Raw genomic sequence first — 19,070 nt, forward strand, 5'->3', positions numbered from 1 at the left:
GGCAGAAGTAAAAGAAATAAAAGCGATGTTAAAGGAATCTAAAGATTAGCCATAAGGGTTAAGGGAAAGGAGGGAGGAGAGGAGATGTTACTGCAGCCTGTGAAGGCCAGAGCAAGAGTCGTGTCCGTGGAAGGTGCAGGAAGTATGGCTATGAAGAGTGCTGTGGTGTGGCTGTGGTGGGTGCAGGAGGCGTGGCTGGCTGTGGAGGGGGTGCAGTTGTGGAGGGTGCTGGGTGTGGCTGTGGTGGGTGCTGGGTGTGTGGCTGTGGTGGGGGAGGTTAGGCTATCGGATAGTCATAGCTGTGGAGGGTGCAGGAGGCGTGGCTGTGGAGGGGGTGCCGTCGGGGGGGCGTGGTTGTGGAGGGGATGTGGCTGTGGAGGGTGCTGGGGGTGTGGCTGTGGTAGGGGAGGTGTGGCTATTGGATAGTCAGCTGTGTGGGTACAGGAGGCGTGGCTGTGGAGCGGGTGCCGTTGTGGGGGGTGTGGCTGTGGAGGGGGTGTGGCTGTGGAGGGTGCTGGGTGTGGCTGTGGTGGGTGCTGGGGGTGTGGCTGTGGTAGGGGAGGTGTGGCTATTGGATAGTCATAGCTGTGGTGGGTGCAGGAGGCATGGCTGTGGAGGGGGTGCAGTTGTGGGGGGTGTGGCTGTGAAGGGGGTGTGGCTGTGGAGGGTGCCGGGTGTGGCTGTGGTGGGTGCTGGGGGTGTGGCCGTGGTGGGTGCTGGGGGTGTGGCTGTGGTAGGGGAGGTGTGGCTATTGGATAGTCATAGCAGTGGTGGGTGCAGGAGGCGTGGCTGTGGAGGGGGTGCGGTTGTGGGGGGTGTGGCTGTGGAGGGGGTGTGGCTGTAGAGGGTGCTGGGGGTGTGGCTGTGGTAGGGGAGGTGTGGCTATTGGACAGTCATAGCTGCGGTGGGTGCAGGGGGCAAGGCTGTGGTGTAGGAAGTGTAGTGTGGCTATTGAATGGGGGCATAGCAGTGATGAATACAGGAGACACGGCCTTGGTGGGTAGAGGAGGGTGGGCCATGACACAGGAGGCGTGGCCTTGGTGGGTACAGGAGGCATGGCTATAACACAGGAGGCAAGGCCTTGGTGGATGCAGGAAGCTTAGCTGTGATGCAAGAAGCATGGCCTTGGTGAGTGCTGGAGTATGTTCTCTAAAGACACTGTGAACACTGCTAGCCCATACTGGACCATCGCTCCTGGAGAAATACACGGTTAGCTTCCATGCCTCTGGTCACTACATTTTTGTCATCCAACCAATACATATTTTTGTTTTATGTGTTTTTATCTACACACACCTTGTTTAATATATATTTCTTACCAATAGCTAACTATATGTATTATTCTTTATAATAAAACACAAGCTGGGAAGAGTTTTACATTTTCCTGACCTTGGGTAATGTGACTACAAATTTCTTTGGCTGTCAGCCTCACAACAATGCTGTCTACTAACCTTTTTTTTTCTTTTTTTTTTTGAGATGGAGTCTCACTCTGTGTCTCAGGCTGCGGTGCAGTGGTGCAATTTTGACTCACTGCAACCTCCACCTCCCGGGTTCAAGAGATCCTCCTGCCTCAGCCTCCTGAGTAGCTGGGATTACAAGCATGCACCACCACGCCCAGCTAATTTTTGTATTTTTAGTAGAGACAAGGTTTCACCATGTTGATCAGGCTGGTCTCGAACTCCTGACCTCGTGATCTGCCTGCCTCGGCCTCCCAAAGTGCTGGGATTACAGGCAAACCACTGTACCCAGCCAGTCCACTAAATTTTTAATGTCATCTCATGAATCCACAAATTTCACCTTCTTCTTTCTTCTTCTTCTTCTTCTTCTCCTTCTCCTTCTTCTTCTTTTTTCCATAACTTTACCAGGTACTATAGGTGTTACTTGGGCACTTTTCAGAGTGGTCTCACATCTGCGTCAATGACTTTCCTCTTCCTCCTTCTGGATGTAAAGTATTGTTGACTCAATGCTGTTGAACTTACTGTCAACAGCACTATAACTCATGCCTGAGCCAAGCTTGTCTAACACGTATATTTTCTCTGTAAAGCACATCACAGCCTTTCTGCACTTAGGAACACTAGACACCACTTCAGCAGTACACTTGGGGGCCTTTCTTTTTTAAATTTATTTTTGAGACGGAGTCTCACTCTATTGGCAGGCTGGAGTGCAGTGGCGCGATCTCAGCTCACTGCAACTCGGATTCAAGCAATTCTCCTGCCTCAGCCTCCCGAGTAGCTGGGACTACAGGTGAGCGCCACCACGCCTGGCTAATTTTTGTATTTTTAGTACAGACGGGGTTTCACCATGCTGGCCAGGATGGTCTCTATCCCCTGACCTCGTGATCCGCCCGCCTCGGCCTCCCAAAGTGCTGGGATTGGAGGCACAAGCCACCGCGCCCGGCCAACTTGGGGACCCATATTAAACAATTAAATCACTGACAGGCTCTACCCCGGGCGGCCCCAGACATGGGTTTCCCGCGGCAACACCCGCGGCACGCCCGGCGCAGGCGCTGCCCCGATCCCCCGGCTCCAGGGGGCAATGAGGGGGCAGTGGAAGGGGCACTACTCCTCGGGCATTACTTAGAGAAGCCAGACTGGGAGTCCCGGCCTCCCGCCGGCCGTCTCTCTCTCCCGCCCGGGCCCGCGCGGTTATCCGCCAGAGGGACAGTTGGCCCAATATGTCAAGACCTCTGATCACTAGATCCCCTGCATCTCCGCTGAACAACCAAGGCATCCCTACACCGGCACAACTCACAAAATCCAGTGCACCTGTCCACATTGATGTGGGCGGCCACATGTACACCAGCAGCCTGGCCACCCTCACCAAATACCCTGTAATCTGAATCGGAAGACTTTTTGATGGTACAGAGCCCATTGTTTTGGACAGTCTCAAACAGCACTGTTTGTTGAAGTAGGACAGAGAAACTGGTCGTTTTTAAAGGCCCTGTGAGTGCCTTGTTGTGCGTGTGGACCCAGACCTCAGAGAAAGGATTACACTAAGCAGTGACAAATCCCCGACAGAAGAAGTATTTCCAGAGATCGGCGACGTGATGTGTAACTCTGTCAATGCAGACTAGAATCACGACCTAACACACATCGTCAGGTTTCCACTAAGTGGCTACTGTCACCTCATCTCAGTCCAGGTCCTCGAGAGGTTGCAGCAAAGAGGATTTGAAATCGTGGGCTCCTGTGGGGAAGGAGTGGGCTCATCCTAGTTCAGCGAATGCGTCCTTCATAGGGAACTGAGGCGGACGTCCGTCCGTACCCTCCATCACCCAGATAAAGCAAGAGCCCCTGGACTAAACGGACATATTTCTTATGCAAAAAGGAAAACACATACAACTAATAGCTCAAACAACAACAACAAAAAAGGACATTTATGTGCAGTTGGGACAGCAAACCAAGTCCTGGACCTAAACTTGAATAAAAGACACATTTATATCCAATAGAGACCACACCTGTATTCATATGGGAACAATTGTAATAGTGATATCCTCAAGGTGTTAAAAAAAATTATATATATATGTCAAAAGATAGGAAATGAAAAAAAGAAGAAAAAAAAAGGGTGCTAGCCGCAGTTGGTGGTGTGATGGCCATGAAGTGTCCTGGGCCTCCCGAGGCCTCTGACTAATAAACAAGCCATGAGCGGTGAGGACACAGTCTCCTCACAGTTTCCATTGCCAACAGCCATCCATTATTTCTTTTCCCTTTGTCTTTCCTTTTCCTTTTTTTTTTTTTTTTTTTTTTTTTTTTTAAACAACAACAACAACAAAAAACCTTGAATCAAGTTTCTTTGTATATGGAGGTTCCACCCTCTCATGGGTGTTCAGAAACACCCTCATGAGCACATTGCATTTGAAAGATGTTAGACACGAAATGCTAAATGTAGTTTGTACAGAAGTCACACTTTTTTGTCCACCTCACAGATGTGAATTTTACTTTGTTTTAAAACTAATCAGTTTTGCCAAGGGGCCAGAATTATTCCTTGTTTGAATTGCTCCCGTTCAAGTCTGCTGCTTTCCTACAATTTTTCAAATTTTATAATGTATTAAATACGATAAACTGTTTAAAAAATAAGGTCTGTGTGAAACACACGTGTAGGGATCAGGCTGGATTAAAATGAAATTTTTCTTTAAAAAAAAATTACTGACAAAAAGCACAAAAATGTACAACATGTGACACTAAATAGATGGTGATCAGGACGCGGTTACAGTACGACAGTTGAAACAAGAGGCAGCACACTGCCTTGTTTGACCTCAGCTAAGAACTGTGCCTGCAGAAACACATTTTTCACCGCTCGGGGCACGCTTGTGAATGACTGAGGAGGCCTGACAATGATTGATTCGGGGGTTACAAATAAATTTCAGCGAGCAGGCAAATTTGGAAGTTTGGAACCTGCAAATAATGAGAGTATCTCATGAAGCCACTAGAGGATGTCCTTTTGCCCAAAAAGAGAATTCAGTCAAAAAGAAGAAATTTTGTGATACAGAAAACAGAAGATTCAACCCAGGAAGAATTGGAGTGGGTGGGAAAGGCGTCTTCAGAAATAAGAAAGTGATAAAATACTCGATACACCTGATTATACTGAGAAGAGACTTAAATAACTGGTGGAAAATTGTGCTTGGATTAACGACGATTATATATGTATTTAAAACCAAGTTAATAAACAATAGGCCAGGCTTGGTGGCTCACGCCTGTAATCCCAGCACTTTGGGAGGCCAAGGTGGGTGGATCACCTAAGGTCTGGAGTTGAGACCAGCCTGACCAACATGGTGAAACCCCGTCTCTACTAAATATACAAAAAATTAGCCAGGCGCAGTGGCGGGCACCTGTAGTCCCAGCTACTCAGGAGGCTGAGGCAGGAGAATGGCGTGGACCCAGGAGGCGGAGCTTGCAGTGAGCTGAGATGCGCCACTGCACTCCAGCCTGGGCAACACAGCAAGACTCCGTCTCAAAAAAAAAAGAAAAGAAATTAGCTGGGTGTGGTGGCACATGCTTGTAATCCCAGTTACTCGGGAGGCTGAGGCAGAAGAATTGCTTGAACCCGGGAGGCAGAGGTTGCAGTGAGCCAAGATGGCGCCATTGCACTCCAGCCTGGGCAATAAGAGTGAAACTCCGTCTCAACAACAACGAAAAAAAGGGGGGGAAAATAAACAATAAAATGAAGGCTATCTCTAGGGAAAACAAAAAGTTGGGGTAGAAAAGGAAATACCAACATAGATAGGCTTTTGCAAAAATCTCAGTGACAGCAGACATGTCTATTACTGTCATAACGTGAGTAGTGAGCACTGTTCTACCAGCACAAGGATGCCACCGTCTTGACAGCACAGGGAGGGGAGTGGGAAGGATGGAAGTCTGTGGTGGGGCTGGGAAGGCAACAGGGGATCTGCAAGTCCAAAATTTTAAGATGCGACAACATAAGCATGTTGTTTGCAGATGCAGCAGGTAAATTCCCCCCAAGAAAAAGCATTCTGGGTTCGGGAAAAGCTGGGGTGGTGTGTAGGACACAGGGTGTAAGAGAATGCTGTATTTTGCTATAAGCATTCTTAGAATATCTCCTGATACATGTATATAATAACTTTCATAATAATAAAAATTGGGGGAAGAAGATGGGTTTTGAGTGATGGAAGAAAAATTGAAGTATCCAGATGATGTAGTAGTCAGGGTTGTTAACAATGTCCTTGGAAAATTCCAGGCTTAGAGCCAATAAACACAAAGCCCAGAATGGGGCTCAGGCAGATTGCCCAGGAGGCTGCAGAGCCGCATTCAGGGTCGGTGGGCCACCATGCCTCTCTGTCACCCTCCATGGAGCTGCTGGAGCGACAGCTTTGGACCCAAGTGATGGACACTGTGAAGAGAAAACAAAACCTTCCTGGGTGGGGAAGGAGAATCAAAACACAAGCCCAGAACTCCCCACTTTTAGAGCAGACCCCAAGCCAGGGTCCAAGCCCCCTGGATAAGGAGAGGAGTGGGAAATCAAACTCAGAAGGCAACCCCCTGCTCCCATGCCAGAGGACCACACAGTCTTTTCCACTCCCAGGTTGACCAGTGTAGGGTTTCTTCCATGACAATTACCATCGGACCACCAGGAGTTTCCCCATGGGCTGAGGAAACCCAATGTTTAATACAGACCCTCAACTACACACAGGAACAGAAAACCTGGAATCAATCATTTGAGGAAACAGAAGTAGCCCCAAAGAAAACAAAACTACTAGGGCAAAGAGGAAAGGATTTTCATCATAAGTATAATGAATATCCTGAGAATAGTTTAAGTAGATACTGCATTTTTTAAGTGTTATGAAAAAAAAATTAACTTATTGAAAATGTTACTGGATGGAAAGTCATTTTTTTCTTAATGTTTTAGATGGAGTCTCACTTTGTAGCTCAGACTGGAGTGCAGTGGCACGATCTTGGCTCACTGCAACCTCCGCCTCCCAGGTTCAAGCAATTCTCCTGCCTCAGCCTCCTGAGTAGCTGGGATTACAGGCACACACCATCATGCCCAGCTAATTTTTGTTTTTTCAGTAGATACAGGGTTTCACTATGTTGGCCAGGCTGGTCTCGAATTCCTGACCTCATGATCCACTCACCTCGGCCTCTCAAAGTGCTGGGATTACAGGCGTGAGCCACCATGCCTGGCCACAGATGGAAAGTGTTGACTGTGAGTTGTCCAGCTTCTTGGTATGTTGAACAAAGAATTTGACAAAACACACAAGACAGAGAAAGAAGAAAGAAGCAACGAAAGTGCAGATTTACTGAAGCGAAAGTATGCTTCAGAGAGTGATAGCAGGCTGGAGCAAGTGGCTCAAGAGCCCAGATTACAATGTTCTTTAGGGTTTTTATTAAGCTAAAAGAATTTGGTAACACCCCCTAGGTGCCCTTTAGAGGCCTCTAATTGATTACACCCTTTGAAGGACTGGCCTACAGCCAATCAAAGGCTGAAGTGGAGACTTCACCTGTGACCAATCAGAGGCTGAAGTGAAGAGTTGGCCTGCAGCCAATCAGAGGCTGAAGTGGAGACTTCTGTCTGGTTATCACTGGAGTGAGGGTGTGGCCTGTAGGCTGCTTAACCTTGCCTAGAACTAGCTGCATCTGCTGTCCTTTTGCTTACGCCTTAACCCTTGGTTGCCCCAACTCCCTATTCTTCCACCTCAAAAATTAACAATGATTGCCAAAATAAAAATAGGCCAGTAGACGAGGCCAGTAAATGAGGCCAGTAGATGTGCGATAGCAAAATGGACAAAGCTGAAGATAAAATTTGTAAACTAAAAGATTAAGAAATTACCCCAGAATGCAATACAAAGAAATATGAGAGACAGGGGGGACAGATCCAGAAATTCCAGTGGCCATCTAACAGGAATTCTAGAAGGAAAACATAACCTTCATAATTTGGGCAGGGAGGAGTACTTTCTAAGAATGTTACAAAATCCAAAATAAAAGATTGTCAAATGTGACATTATGAAAGTCAAAATGTTGGTACTGCAAAAAAGAAATGAGCAAAACTAAAACGTAAGTGACAGTCTTGGAGAAAATATTTGCATCATTCATAACATGTGAAAACTTAACGTCAAAAATACAGAGAGAATTTCTGCAAATTTGCTAAAAAAAAGAGAGGGAAGGAGCAGAAAAATGCACAAAGAAAATGATGTGAGAGAACAAGGAAAGGTTACTGGCTGGATTTTGATGGAGGTCAGTGGCTGGGCCTGAGGTGTAGGTTCCTCCATGAGGGCAGGGTCTGGTGTGGTATGAATCTCCCACCGGTGCTGAAGGAGGGAGCACTGGTCTGTCCAGTAGTGGACAGAGAGGAAGAGAGAGGGGCCAGGCTTGAAAGCAATGAGCAGTCAGACCCCCAAAATGGCTTTATTAGAGTTCTAATGCCAGAAATTTATTTTTTTCTCAAACCTCAAAATAATCTCTCCTCAGCAAAGTAAATAAATGACATTATTGGCATGTTTTGAAAATCATATTCAAAAGCCACCATAATGCAGTAGTAAATACTTCCCAGAACAAAAGGCAGCCAATGCGGATAATTATTAGGAGCTCAACCATCATTATTATCTCACAGCCCAAAACAGCCAACCTTCCAGCCTTTAATGCACTTACTAACTGGAGTCGGACAGAGGCCCCAAAGTCAAAGACATAGCCTTTAGTAAAAAATAAGAAAGCTCTTTGAATTTATGAGTCCATGTGCCATAAGAACATCCAGAATGTTCTGACAGAGCCTTCAAACTCCTGTTGCCATCGTCACAGTCTATTCTTGTGGGTTACACTCTAATTTAGTAACTGGGGAAGCATCTCCCCGCATGGCTGCCACTCAGAGAAGCTTGGTTTAGACTCATCACTCCTTTCTTTGACATCAAACAAGGGTCGTCATTTATTTAAGAAGCTGCATTTCAGACTTTTGTGTATGGTAGAGTAAAGGTGTTTGTGCACCCATACCCCCTTGATAATTAATGACGAGCTAGGAGAATGGGAGAGAAAAGAAGAAGAAGGAGACAGAAACACAGACTTTTTAAATGAAGCCAAGAGATACCTGTTCATTGCACACAAACATTTGAGGACTGGGAACTGCCTTAGCCGAATGTGTAGAATGAAAACTAGATGCCTACCAAGGACTGATTCATCCTGCAGAACTTGGAAATGCTCAGGGATTGAAGACACGGGTACCTTGAAGGCAGACATAAGGTGTGGACCAGAACATGGTGGGAAATATAAAAGTCTGCATAAAAACAACCAGGAAGCCTGGACCAGCAGCTGGCTACGCACACATGAATGAGCCAAGGCTGGCTGACACCAGCCAAAGTGCAGAGCAGAGCCTATCCTAAATTGCTGACCCACAGGATGGTAAGCTAACTGTGTTTTCTTTATTTTTATTTATTATTATTATTATTATTATTATTGAGATGAAGTTTTGCTCTTGTTACCCAGACTGAAGTGCAATGGCATGATCTCGGTTCACTGCAACCTCCACTTCCTAAGTTCCAGCGATTCTCCTGCCTCAGCCTCCTGAGTGGCTGGTATTACAGGAACCCGCCACCATGCCCAGCTAATTTTTTGTGGTTTTGGTAGAGACAGGGTTTCACCACGTTGGCCAGGCTGGTATCAAACTCCTGACCTCAGGTGATCCACCCATCTCGACCTCCCAAAGTGCTGGGATTACAGGCGTGAGCCACTATGTCCGGCCTCCCTCTCCAGACTCTATTTCCCCTCTGCCACCTGGATACCAGGAGAATTGCTTGAACCCGGGAGGTGGAGGTTCAAGTGAGCTGAGATCGCACCACTGCACTCCAGCCTGGGTGACAGAGTGAGACGCCATCTCAAAATAAAATAAAGTAAAATAAAATAAAATAAAATAAAATAAACTGTTGGAAGCTATTAAGTGCAATAGTTATGAAAGTAGAAATGTCGAGTAGAACACACTATTAAAGCTATGAGTATGAAAAAAAGAGCTTTGAATTGTTTTGTATGTTCTCTAACTGATCTATTTCTTTGGATAATCTAGTAATTTCTTCTTCCAGATATCCTTGAGTAACAACAACTTGTTGCCACTGGCAAGCAAAAGTGACAGCCATTTCTTGTCGTACTTTGTGGCTGCAGTTTGCACTCCTGAAGCTAGCAAACATCTGAAGTTTCTCGGATGCGCAGTTCACAAACCGCTGTTTAAAGCCTCTTTCCTTGGCACAGGTGCTCCAGGATAGCCTTTCATAAAGATACCAAACTCCATACATACATAATGAAACATATATGAATTGCCAGCCTACAGTTTTCCAAATTACTCCTCCAACAGTGATGCCCATAGAAGCCCTAGATGTAAGAGAAGCTAATCCTGTTATGAAGGTAACCATGAGTTCTGTGTGTGATGCATTATCTGGTGTTGCTGGGTTGATAGAAGCAGTGGGAGTACAGGCTAAAGAGCTGGGGAAAGTGAGGCTCTGACAATCCCAGGAGCGCCCTCTGAGCATTTGTAGGAATGAATGCACAAGTGAAGACCAGCCCAGGGAAAAATGGAATACACTGTCCTCTTGAAAATCCGGTCATAACTTGTGGCAATAGAGGTCATAACTGAGGTCAAATTTCTTGCAAGGGATCCGTGTATGCAGTTTATTCTATATGTCAGCTGAAAATAATGGTTTCAAATTTTTAATAATTTCTTGCTAGGATTAAATACTGAGGCATTGTCTTCACTGGTGCATCAATCAACCATATTTCTTCTGATACCATCTTCTAAGTGCTAATTTAAGTCACCTTTATATACTTTCAATCCACTTAGAGTAGGATGAAACTCTGAACAAAATTCATCAACCAAAACAGACAGTCAACAAATCTCATCTGTCCTTGCACATGAAACCTTGTTTGCCATTTCCTTGGTAACCTCCCTGATTTTTTTCTTTTTTTCTTTTTTCTTTTTTTTTTTGAGATGGAGTCTCGCTCTGTCGCCCAGGCTGGAGTGCAGTGGCGCGATCTCGGCTCACTGCAACCTCCGCTTTGCCACCATGCCCGACAAATTGTTGTATTTTTAGTAGAGACGGGGTTTCATCATGTTGGCCAGGCTGGTCTTGAACTCCTGACCTCGTGATCCACCTGCCTCAGCCTCCCAAAGGCGTGAGCCACCACACTCGGCCTTCCTGATTTTTTTCTTAACATCTAGTGTTAAAAGGTTCATCTGGTTTGGGATAAAGTTCAGTCTACCAATTTGTTCTTCCCACTCTTCCTTTGAATAAGCTCTTCTCTGTCACTGCCACGTTTATTGAATCTATTGTGTTTTTCACAATATCTAGTCTTGGCTTAGCTCCGATAGTGTGCTGTTTGAACCTTGTTTTCACTGCTGATTGTGAGATACACTCCTCAAAGATTTGTTAAAATTCTGAAACTCCTATAATCTTGCCTGAAATCCTTTCCCAAGTACTTCACTGCCTTCTGGCATCCCCTGTGGTTTGTGCTGTCTAGCACTAAGAACTTCCTTTGCTGAAATGAAGAATATATGATTCTGTGCTTCTAAAGGATCCACAACTTTAACCTTCTCCACAAATAAATGCAAGCACCTTTCCATGTGCTGTCTGCATACATCTTCCTTATATTCTGGCTCTGATGAAGAGACAACCCAGTGATTATTCAGAGTTAAATTATTAGGCTTGGAAAGCTGCTTTTACCTTGTGAAAAAAATGTTTTTCTGTGTTCATTAGTGTTGATTCAGAGTTTACAAACAAAATGATGACATGAGCATCTAACCAACACTCATCAATCCAGGTATCCAGCTCTGTAGTAACATCTGTGCCTGGACTGTCTACTAAAACCATCTCACCTTTCAAGAGGACACACTTTGTCTTTGGCCAAAACACATGTGTATGACAGCCAGCATCCAAGTCTTTGTCCATCTGAAGGGCTGATGAACTGTCTTTACGCTCTTTTTTCATCTTATCCCTTTGTCATAAGATAGGTTTTATCTCCATTGGTCCCTTAAACACTTAGGAAGCAATTGGTTGTATAGTCAGTCCCACTAGGGAGAGCTTTATACCACAACATTGCATTGATAACAGAGCTTGTCCTGCCAAAAAATGCCACCTTCATTTGTCTCTGACATAGCACGTTACCAATGATAGAAAGCTTGTTTTTATATTCTTGTATTTCTACTTGATTATCCTCAGTAGCTCAGTCAAGTTCTAGATTCTTATATGTTGCTATTTTTATTCCACCTGGATTGGATCTTCAGATCTTGAGTTGAGAAGGGAGATTCACATACTTCAGCAATATGTGATCCTCAGTAACAAACTCCAGTAACTGGTCAAAGATTGCAGTAATTGCCTTCTTATCCAGCACAAAGTGCTTCAGTGGCAAAGTCCCCAAGCTGCCCCATCTTTCCAAGAGATCACTCTGTTAATTTTTTTAAAATCTTTTTTTCTCTTGGTGTTTCATTTTAGATAGCATCCAATTAGTACTATCTTTTAGGTCACTGATATTTTCTTCTAAACTTTCTGATCTGCTGCAATTCTCATCTAATATATTTTTCAACTCAGTTTTTGAAGTTTTCATCTCTAGAAGTTTGATTTGGATCTTCCATGTCCCTACTTAGCATTTTTAATCTTTTCTCTAGCTTCTTGAACATATGAAATTTGATCAGAATGACTGTTTTAAAGTCCTTGCCTATTCTATCATTTGTGTCATTTTGAAGCTGGTTTTGATTCAATGATTTTTCTTCTCATTATGGACTGTATTCTCCTGCTTCTATGAATGTCTGGCAATTTTTCTTTGAATAGTAGATATTGATGATTTATTTCATTGGTTGTTGACTATTTTTGTGCTCCTATAAATATTTCTGAGCTCTGTTCTGAGATATAGTTAAGGTACTTTGAAAGAGTTTGATCATTTCTGGGCTTGCTTTTAAGATTTGTTCATTAGAAGCAGATCTGAATTTATTCTAGGATTAATTTTTCTCCACTACAGTGGCAAGGCAGTTCCTCGTACATTAACTGATGCTCTCTGAATTACAAGGTTTTCCATTCTGGTTTTTGGGAACAGGTGCTATTTTTGGCCTTGTGTGTTCTTTGAAGCACTGTTCTCTTCCATCTTTTGGATCATTCTTCCCCCATCCTCAAAGCATTTCCTCACACATATGTACTGATCAGTGCTCTGCTCAAGATCCCACAGAACTCTCTGCAGGTCTCCAGGGTTCTTCCTCTGTGCAGCTCTCTTCTCTTCAGAACTCTTGCTCTCTTGACTTCCCCAATTCTCAGCTCTGTCTCAACTCAGGAAGACCACCATGCTCCACCCGGGTGCCCCTCCCTGCGCCATGGCCTGAAAGCTTTCTCAGAGCCATAAGGTGGGCAATCTTAGGGCTCACTTTGACGCAGGGCAGCTGAGCCCCCAAGTTGGAGTCTTACCCCAGGAAGGTTCTTGGCTTTACCCACGAAGGAATTCAAGGGTGAGCCAGGGGTATTAGACAGCAATCTTTTATTGAACCAGAACTGTCCTCACAGAGCAGGGCTAACTCATAGGCAGTACCCCAAAGCATCTCTTGTGGGCTGTTGGCTACCCGTATTTTTACCTACTTTTACCCACTTTTAATTATATGCAAAATTAAGGGATGAATTAATGCAAATTAAGGGGCAGGTCATTCAGAACTTTCTAGAAAAGAGGGGGCAACTTCCTGGTCATTGCCACAAAAAGAGGTGATAACTTCTGGTCATTGCCATGACATTTGTAAACTGTCTTGGTGCTGATGAGAGCATCTTATACTAACGAGCACTGGGAGCAACTAGAAGCTGCCTTTGAGCCACCTGCTGTTTTTTGCCAGTTTCTTCACTGCGTCCTGTTTTGACCAGATCCTGGCTTGGTCAGCAGGGTTGTGACTGGAAAGCAAGTCCTCCCAGCCTCCTTCTCAACTGCACGTTTCTCATGCTTCTTAGAGATCACTGTCCTTTGTTGCCTGATGTCCATGCCATGTTGTTCTTTCATGATTTTGGTTGTTTCAAGCAGAAGATTGTTACTCCATTTCAACCAAATGTAAAGCCCTTTAAAATCTCTTTCATTTTACACTGTGTTCTCCAGATAAAATTCCTTTGACTTTCTGCAGTCTTTCTTTGAATAGTAAACCTAAAAATATACTTATTTTTGGATGTTTAAAAGATTTCTCTAGTTATTATAGTGCAAGTTCATTTTTATATTTCAGTATCAGGCTTTCATTTTAATAGCAATATTATTGTCTACCTTATACTTACTCATATTACAACTTCTCTCAAAATGCTCTTTGAAGCCGTTTCTGAAGTTGAATCAGGAAATTATCTAGCAAAGGCCAAGAATTAGGATTATGGCTCTATTACAATAATAGAGTGTCACTACCATACTTCTTTATAAGGCAAAAATGTTACCCATATTGTGACTGAAATTCCCATAGTAATGTCTTCAAAAAGTAAAATAATGAGTACTTTAGTATTTTTTAAATTTACACAAGAAATTTTTTTAAAGTGTCATCATTGTTTTCCAGGTTTTCTTGAAGTCCTAATATAAGAACGTTTCCCATTATTCTACCTGTGTATACTCATATTCCCACTATTTTCCGCCCTTATGGAAATGGCATATTGTCTTTAAGTGTTCTCTTTTTTCTTTCATTATTAGAGTACTAGTAATGATATTCAAAGATTTCCATGACTGAGCCTCTACTGGCTGTTTCACACTTTCTGCTCCACCCAAATGGAGGATTCTAAGGCCCCCTCACAGGACACTTAACTGTGTCCACCTCCGTCTTCTCTGTTATCCTCCTGAGATGAACCTCCTGCCACCTTCCAATGTGCGCCATCCAATCCCACCCTTCCGTAAGGAGCCAGCCCCAGTACCAAATCCAGGAAGCCTTTTCAAGATTTCCCTCCACCTCAACTCAACTTTCCCTCTTGGAAATTCCACTGTATTTTGTTTAAACTTGATTTTAACTTTGTTTCAGAGTCTTTTGTTTCTATTTCTTACACTGCTAGATCAGTGATTCTCAAAGTTGAGTGTGCATCAAAATCACCCAAGGAGCTTGTTAAGACTTTGCTGAGCCCTACTCCCAGAATCTCTGGGGCCCAATAATTTCTAGCATGCTCTCAGCTGATGCAGATCATGCTGGTCCAAGGAAAACACTTTTCACAACCACAGGGTCTAGATCCCTTGAAAGTAGTGTCCATGTCTCATGCATCTTAATTCCACAAAGTATCCAACAAAGTGACTTGCAAAGCGCTGTTCAATAGGATAGCTTTATTAGTATTGAATTTCTGGACTTCGAAGATGTATTTTAGAAAATGTCATATGTATTGGCTGGGCGCCATGGCTCATGCCTGTAATCCCAACACTTTGGGAGGCCGAGGCGAGTGGATCACGAGGTCAGGAGATCGAGACCATCCTGGCTAACACGGTGAAACCCCGTCTCTACTAAAAATACAAAAAAATTAACCAGGGGTTGTGGCAGGCACCTGTAGTTCCAGCTACTTGGGAGGCTGAGGCAGGAGAATGGAGTGAACCCGCAAGGCAGAGTTTGCAGTGAGCCGAGATCGCGCCACTGCACTCCAGCCTGGGAGACAGAGCGAGACTCCGTTTCAGAAAAAGAAAGAAAAAAAGAAAGTGTCATATGTACAAATGTAATAAAAAAAGTCACAGTTACAATGAAAAACCCAAAAGAATTTTTTTTTTTTTTTTTTTTTTTAAATTTTTTTTTTTTTTTTTTTTTTTTTGAGACGGAGTCTTGCTCTGCCGCCCAGGCTGGGGTGCAGTGGCCGGATCTCAGCTCACTGCAAGCTCCGCCTCCCAGGTTTACGCCATTCTCCTGCCTCAGCCTCCCGAGTAGCTGGGACTACAGGCGCCCGCCACCTCACCCGGCTAGTTTTTTGTATTTTTTAGTAGAGACGGGGTTTCACCGTGTTAGCCAGGATGGTCTCGATCTCCTGACCTCGTGATCCGCCCGTCTCGGCCTCCCAAAGTGCTGGGATTACAGGCTTGAGCCACCGCGCCCGGCCCAAAAGAATTTTTAAAAGAGCATAGGATCTGTTTGTAAGTTTGCTCAGTGAATAAAGCAATGGGGATTGGGGTGAGGCAGGCGCAGTGGCTCACTCCTGTAATCCCAGCACTTTGGGATGCCAAGGCGGGTGGATCACCTGAGGTCAGGAGTTCGAGACCAGCCTGGCCAACATGGTGAAACCCTGTCTCTACTCACAATACAAAAATTAGCTGAGTGTGATGGCACATGCCTATAATCCCAGCTACTCAGGAGGCTGAGGTACGAGAATCGGTTGAACGCGGGAGGCGGAGGTTGCAGTGACTCGAGATTGCGCCACTGCCTAGGCAACAGAGTGACACTCTGTCTCAAAAAAACAAAAAAGCCAAGAGGGGGAAGTATGAAGCTGAGTGATTTCCAATATCATATGTACCAAAGTTCCTGGTTAATTATTCCAGTTTTGCACAAAGAAAAGTTTTTTTTTTTCCTTACCATTGCATAGTTCTAGTGATTAGTAGGTTCAGTATGCCTGCTTTGTTAATTATTACTTGGGAAAAATCAATAGAAAATCTGATGTTAAAAAACATCAGATACAAAAGTTAAAGCTAAACAAAAGACAGCCATGCGTAGGGCAGTGGGGATGTGCAGAACTCGGAGGATGAGGTTGTCTGGGTGTGAGTCCTGGTTGCATCTTGATGCCTGTGTGCACTTGGGTGCTCTCCTCTGTAGAGGAGCTCTAGAAATAATCATGCATGCTTCCAAGGGTAAAGTCCTCACAACAGTGCCTGGCATATAGCGTTAGTTAAAAATAAACTAGCAGAGAGTCTGCTTAGGTTAGTCTATGCTTTCAGTGACCATATTTTTCCAACTAAAATTTAGAACAAGAGTGATATTTGGGCCACTTATGGGAATAAAAGGTTATCAAAATAATCCTCTGATTCCTCAGATATTTCTAGAGTTTATAGAATCCAAAGGCAGTATATTATGTAGAAAAAAAATGTTTAGACACTCCAGATTGTCCAGTATCCATATTTGTATATTCTCGGCCTCCATCTTCCATTTTTCCCAAATATCGTATATCTCCAGGGAAAGGAAACCAGAGCATTCTCCTCCCCAATTGAGAGTAGGAAGGAATAACTCACATCTTCATCAGTTTTTCCAGTCTTTATGTGGGTAGATTAATCTAGAATGGAAAGGATTTCATGGTAACGATTGTAGGGAAGTTTAGATGCTATTTTTCCAGAAGGTTTGATCATTTTAGTTTATAAAACAAATAGATTAACAGAAAAGAAAAATAGCTTACTGGCCGGGTGTGGTGGCTCACACCTGTAATCCCAATACTTTGGGAGACAAAGGCGGGTGGATCACTTGAGGTCAGGAGTTCAAGACCACCCCGGCCAACATGGTGAAACTCTGTCTCTACTAAAAATACAAAAATTAGCTGGGCCTGGCAGTGCACACCTGTAACCCCAGCTACTCTGGAGGCTGAGGTGGGAGAATCGCTTGAACCCAGGAGGCAGAGGTTGCAGTGAGCTGAGATCTCACCACTGCACTCCAGCCTGGGTGACAGAGTGAGGCTCTGTCTCAAAAAAAAAAAAAAGCTCACAAATTTTAGAAATGTGCATATGAGCTTGGGAGTCATACAAAATATAAAAACTCAGGCCAGGCATGGTGGCTCACTCCTGTAATCCCAGTACTTTGGGAGGCCAAGGCAGGTGGATCACCTGAGGTCAGGAGTTCCGGACCAGCCTAGCCAACATGGCGAAATTCTGTCTCTACTGAAAACACAAAAATTAGCTGGGTGTGGTGGTGGGCGCCTATAATCCCAGCTACTCAGGATGCTGAGGCAGGAGAATTGCTTGAACCCGGGAGGCGGAGGTTGCAGTGAGCCAAGATCGCGCCATTGCACTCCAGCCTGGATGACAAGAGCAAAACTCCATCTCAAAAAAAATAAAAATAAATAAAAATAAAAACTGAAAGAAATCGCCAGATGGTTGACACTTTTCTACCATCTTGTGGTTACAGAAAGAATCGGGGCTCAGAGCATGGCCAACATCAGGTTATGGCAGTAAGACAGGTTATGGAGGGAGAGAAGAAGAGGCCTGGCTCGCAAAGGGGGTCCTGTTATGTAGATGATGTAACCTCACAGGTTGCAGCTCTCAGAGAGAATACGTGGTAAGAGTTTCCTTCAGACCTTTAAAGATGTTGGACTCTCAGTTAATCTTTTCTAGATCTGAATAAGAGAAGGCCTCAGAGGAGGCCTGGCTGCACCGTGCACATTCTGCACAGATGCAAAGTTCCCCAGGAAAGACAGCTTTTCGGGGCTACTTCTGTTTGCAGGCCCTCTGAACAGCTATCTCAAAATACGTCAAAGAAGGATATTTTGGAATGAAATATTTTTATTTCCTTCACGATCCTCACTGGAACCCGTGATAATCCACATCCTGGCCCTGAAGTTTTAGGGTGGTAGGTAATGTATATAAACAGAATACACCAAAGGACACCCAGAAAACAAGCAGGTAATTTCTCAGCAACTTTACTACTCTTATAACGGGTTAATCATTCTATGGAGAGCCCTGGAATTTACTGTAAGTCTCTGCCTTTGTTTCTTATAGAAGCAAATGGAGTTACCAGTAAGGGACTAATAAATTCCAAAAATCACTTAAAGATCGCGTTTATCCATGAGAAACATACCTCAATAACACGTAGGGGCCAAGGGAGGGCTTTCCATTTGACCCTCGCTGAAGTTTCACTGAGAAATTAACCTGCAAAAGGCAGATTCATAGGAGAAAAGCCATACCAATTCATTTAACACGTATACATTGGGAGCCTTCTGAATGAAGACCCAAATTCCCAGTGAGGTACAGAAGCTTATATACCATTCCGAGGTTAGGAGACAGGAATAACAAGAGTGGTCTCAGGAGAATAGAAAAGTCCAGGCAGTGGTTTCACATGGCTAGCAAAAGGAAACTGTAGAAATAGCTTCAGAAACTATGGGCTGATAAGACCCTGAAAAACCAGGGTGTGCTCTAAGCTGGGTGAGACTAACTGGACTCACTGTGGCACGGGATTTGACCTAGGTTTCACCTAGAACCTCATTATATGCTCATTAACATACACATCACACACCCACCAGCACCATGACAGTTCCAGGAACGTCCATATTTGGTGTGAAAATGAGTAGCACTACAGTTCCAGAACATCTCCACCTTTTTCCAGGAATCTTCATGAATATTCCACCCCTTAAAGAAACCCATAAAAAGGCAGCCGCTCCAAACCCTTTTGCATGTGACTCTCTCTTGAGTACACCCGCACTCCCCTTTCTTGAGTGTGTACTTTTCACTTTGCAATACATTTCCGTACTTGGACTATTTTCTGACTCAGCCTTGAATTTATTCTCATTGGGATGGAAGTCCCACAAGCAACTGGGGACCTCCCGCAGTCCACTGATGTCAGTTACAGAAAGAATGGGAGCTTGGATCCTGTTAAAACAGGTTATGGGAGTGGAGAGAAGAATTCCATTGAGGGGCAATAAATGATTACTAGAAAGAATGACTGGATGGGAAACAGAAATTAACTTGTAAATAGTTCTCTTTGGAATTTAAATGATCCTTGGA

The 19,070-nt window shown here is 44.2% G+C and overlaps 2 pseudogenes; one reads left to right on the forward strand and one right to left on the reverse strand.

Moving 5' to 3' along the window:
• Window positions 1–282: 282 nt before the first annotated feature.
• LOC126937332 (mitofusin-1-like) lies at window positions 283–18,616 on the reverse strand (annotated as a pseudogene).
• LOC126937665 (BTB/POZ domain-containing protein KCTD1-like) lies at window positions 2,616–3,338 on the forward strand (annotated as a pseudogene).
• Window positions 18,617–19,070: the final 454 nt, after the last annotated feature.

This window comes from Macaca thibetana, chromosome 15, assembly GCF_024542745.1.
Source record: "Macaca thibetana thibetana isolate TM-01 chromosome 15, ASM2454274v1, whole genome shotgun sequence".
Classification (NCBI taxonomy): domain Eukaryota; kingdom Metazoa; phylum Chordata; class Mammalia; order Primates; family Cercopithecidae; genus Macaca; species Macaca thibetana.